Raw genomic sequence first — 4,444 nt, forward strand, 5'->3', positions numbered from 1 at the left:
TTAGGGGCGCCTGGGTGGCACAGCGGTTAAGCATCTGCCTTCAGCTCAGGGCGTGATCCCGGCGTTATGGGATCGAGCCCCACATCAGGCTCCTCTGCTATGAGCCCTGCTTCTTCCTCTCCCACTCCCCCTGCTTGTGTTCCCTCTCTCGCTGCCTGTCTCTATCTCTGTCGAATAAATAAATAAAATATTTAAAAAAAAAATAATGAAACAGGGCCAGTAATCTTGCTTTGATGAAACGGGGAATCCCACCCACAACATCAGAGAAAGCAATAAAATGTGTTCGCATATCAATAAAACTCACTTCTGCATGTTCATGTTATGTGAGGCAATACGCCTTGCTCCCTGGAGAAGACAGTGCTTGTCCGATGTTGTTTTTTTTCAGGAGAACCTTACAGCTGACTTCAACTGTGATTGGTGAATAAACAGGTCTGTTTATGAAAAGTCTGTTCATCACACCACTAGGTTGCCTCGATGGCATTTTCGATGGTAAAACAATTCGCACTCTCAATACATGCTTACAGGAAATTAGGAAAACAGTAGCGCTTAAGGCATCGAGGCAAGAAATTAATGTAAAATTGGTGGGTGCTCAAGACACACTTTCTAGTAATCCTTCCAAATCTGTATTTCATCTAGAAAGCTTTTATTTTAAAACCAATTTAAAAAGTCAATAATCATTACATATGCAGAGACATTTGTGTGCGTCCTGCTTTGTATTTTATTCCAAATTAGGCTATCCATGTTTTGTCTGTGTGTTTGTTTGCTGTGTCTAAAGGAGGTAAGGTACTGCTGAAACCCATGACACTGGAGGCCCAAACACTGATGGTTTGCCCACCTTCCCCGTAGAGGTGACATGACACCAAGGCCAAAACTGCTATTTCTCCTTTGGACCCTTAAGGAACGAATGAAGAGCAAGTTCTGCAGCTTGCTTCCCCGGCTGCCCCCGCTGGGGCAGGACGGCCTCGGGGCGCACACCAGCTCCAGCACGCTCACCTTGCTGCCGGCCGCCCGTTCCTCTGTCTTGAGCTGATTCTGGCATGCCTCTTCCCACCTTGGCATGTCGACACACTGACAACGGCCCGGAATTTTTCCTGTGCTCCTTTCACTGAGCTTCCACCTGTCCCTATGGATTGGGAGGACTGGTTTTTGCTGGGCAAGGTGACCCTTGTTTCAGGGCATGTCCTGAGAGAGCTCGTAGTGACCCCACCCTGGCCAGGACATACCGGGTACAGAATATGACTTCTTGGTATTTGGCCTCTGGAGTCACTCATTCATTACACAAAGTCTTTATCTTTGCGCACATCCTGGAACAATACTCCTAAATAAATACTCTCCAGGGCATTTTACTCCATGGCTATTTACTTTGCATTTCCATGATCTCAATGGAACACAGAAAGGGAGGAGATAGAAGGCTTGGCAAACAATAATTTGCCACCATCTACGCACAAGAGGACAACTGTGAGGGACATTGTTTTGTTTTAAAAGAAAGACACGTCATTGACTTGACATAGTGCATCTGTGTGCCGACCGGAGTCCCTTAGGAAATTGCACTTGACCCAGCCTGCCGGATAACCTCTGTCCCGGGAGAACGGGGCCACGTGGCTCTGGAGCGAGATGGCCCCGTGCCTCCTGCAGCCCCACCCCGAGAGCTGGGGCAAGCCCTTGACATTTTGAGTCTCGATTGCATTCTTCAGCCAAGAAGTTGCGATTAGGTCTCCCACCTTCTCCTTGGAACCGCTCTGGGTTTAAAATGCGATACTGTCCCGAGTGCATGGAAGTCTGAAATGCAAGGGAAGCCGTACAAAGGCGTGGATCAGCAGCCCACCGACTTTCAAAGTGATGACCCTGACACTATGGGCCATGATTACTAGCATCATCAGCACCGTATCAGATTTTTTAAAGCCTCGTGAGATTAAGAATGATTTTTGAAAGGTCTTCAAGTCCACAAATAAAAAAGAAAATCAAGCTTCGTTTTAGACGCGCCCACATTTGTCAATGAAACCTTTGCTGCTCCATTTACCTCCCTCTTCCTCCTTCTTATCCTTTTCAATTAACTACGAACACAAAGATTGGCCTTCAACAAATAAACACAGATTCCCGTGAAAACCTGCCAAAAGGAAAAACAAAAGAGGAAGAGGATAGAGCATTTCTCAAGGTTCACTGCGTCTGTTCCTACTTAAGCCAAGCTGACTTCATTCATACCCTTATGAAAGCGCTTGCTGGTTCTTATGCTAACAGCCACAGGCAGGCTGCACCGGAGGCTACCGATGTGTGTTTTCTTTCCTTTATGGACACCGGGGAGGACCAGGCTTTCGGATCCAGACTCTGAATCTTTCTGCAGTGGCTCGTGACAGGGCAGGCTGGAGAAAGCCCCGTGGGTCCAGCCACGACTGAGCTTTTCAAGCTCTAGAAGAGAGCAGGGGACACGTGGCTGGCTCACCTCCAAGTGCTGGTTACCGGGGTGTCTCTCTTCATGCACCTCGGACCCAACTGTACGGAGTAGAATATCTTTTTTAAAAATACAAACATAGGCGTGCAGACGCTTTCAACCTCGTTAGTCAATGGCCCTATGATGACCTGGGAGACCATGCTCGTAATTCAATTTGGCCCTTCCTCTTCTAGGCCCTCATCTTCTAGAATTTCTCTTTAGAGGGTGCGGCACTCCCGATTAGCCGGAGCGAGGGAAATCACCCAGCTCCGAGGGAGGCTTGCTTTTGGGAAACAATAAATATTTTGATGCCTCTTCAGTAAGTGTGGTCAGTTCTGAAGCTAGATAACACCGCCTATGACACTACAGGAAGTAGACTTGCACGTAAAGGGGTTTCCTTTGGAAATAACTGGAAGATGTCTCTGAACAGAGACATGCCTTCACGATAGCAGTATTCCCCCGGGACGACTGTGTCGCTGCCCAAAGTAACTCTCCTGACAGGCCAGCGATTGAGCTCCATTACTCCGTGGCCATCATGCCTTTATTTAATGACAATGGTGATCCTTTTTAGAACAGTTAGCAATGAAACAGCATCTCCTCCGTTCCCCCACCACCAGGTTCACAATACACAGTGGGTTGCAGAGGAAAGAAGAGAAGACATTCACACCCAAGCAGAGCAATTGCGTACAGCCACCCAGGGGAGAAATCCCCAGGGTGCTAAGAGCGTAATGAAGAAGAAATGGGGCCCAGAGTAGCTCTGCTCTTTCTGCAGAATGTCCCAGTTCCACACCTTTGGACCCCATGGGATAGTGCCCCATGGAGAACTATTGCCCTGATGTTCAGGGGAATCACACCAATACACCACAACAATTAATGCAAGTAATGAATGATTTCATGGTTGAAGATGATGCTCAAATATTTGTTTGTGAGTCTGGATGATGTCTGTAAAACTGAGTTTCTTTCAGAATTCCATTTTATTATCATCAACTGCATTGATCTGAAATATCAGAGGGCACCCTGAGAGCCATTATTCAAAATGAACGGGCAAAGGCAATCCCCGGGGCCTCCCATTGGAGACGGACCCCTCGGGAGTAAGTAACAAGGGTACACGTGGAAACAGAGCCCCGTAAGGGTGCGGAGATAATCCCAGGCCACAAAACAAGAAGCAAACTTCCACTGCATGGGACCAGGCTGACGGGGGCATCGTGAGAGCCGCAGGTGAGCGAGGGCTGGAGGTAGCTGTCCACGCAGCATGGACACAGGTGAGAAGTCCCTGCCCCTGAGCTGGCTGGTGGCCAATAGAGGCTCAGGGAGCAGTAAAATTGAGAAACCATTGAGATGATGAAAAGGAAGAATCTAGCCAATATCACCTCTGCATAAAAGAATTAATTTAAATTAGCACAATCCCGGGGGATCCTTCCAATCATCTATGGCGACGAGAAAAGAAATTGTCAAGATGGGACTGAGGACTTATTTTATCAAAAGAAAAAGGTTTGAGTTTTTGGTAGCAGTTCTAACTTTAAAATGGTAAAGCTATAGATTCCTATAACTTCCAAGAGAAGGAAGGCATTGGGGGAGATTCTATTTGTATGTGACAGCAAGCCAGCCCCCACCTAAAGGAAAGGTGAGCTAGGAGTCTCACTTCAAAAGCCTACCTAAATTGACAGCTCTCGCAGAATACACTGGAATTTGGGGGTAAAGATAGAACCTTGCTTCAGGTTTGAAAAACAAGCTCTTATTCACATTTTCTATTTTCCCATTGACATGAAAATTGCCCAAGAAAGTAGGAGTCCCGGGGGTACACTGCTCTTCAACTCATACCTTTCCCTTCACTTCTCATGGCTTAGCTGCTCCATGCACGTGTGTGTGTGCACCCGCGTGTGCGTGAGTGTGCCTGTGTGTGTGCGCGTGTGTGTTTCTCCATGAAACTCTTCCCTAGATGCAGGCTATGACCTTCACCGGCGGGAGGGTTGAAGCATGCACCCTTCCCATACTAGACCCGTCCTTCTTTTGGAA

The 4,444-nt window shown here is 47.5% G+C and overlaps 1 long non-coding RNA gene across 1 annotated transcript in view; it reads right to left on the bottom strand.

The window, feature by feature from the left end:
- LOC109491062 overlaps nt 1-1,188 on the bottom strand; it is a 10,199-nt gene extending 9,011 nt beyond the window's left edge. The window contains exon 1 of the long non-coding RNA XR_002144455.2: nt 994-1,188. This is a non-coding gene — a long non-coding RNA (uncharacterized LOC109491062). The remainder of the gene's footprint in view (nt 1-993) is intronic.
- Nucleotides 1,189-4,444: the final 3,256 nt, after the last annotated feature.

Source organism: Ailuropoda melanoleuca, chromosome 7, assembly GCF_002007445.2.
Source record: "Ailuropoda melanoleuca isolate Jingjing chromosome 7, ASM200744v2, whole genome shotgun sequence".
Lineage (NCBI taxonomy): Eukaryota > Metazoa > Chordata > Mammalia > Carnivora > Ursidae > Ailuropoda > Ailuropoda melanoleuca.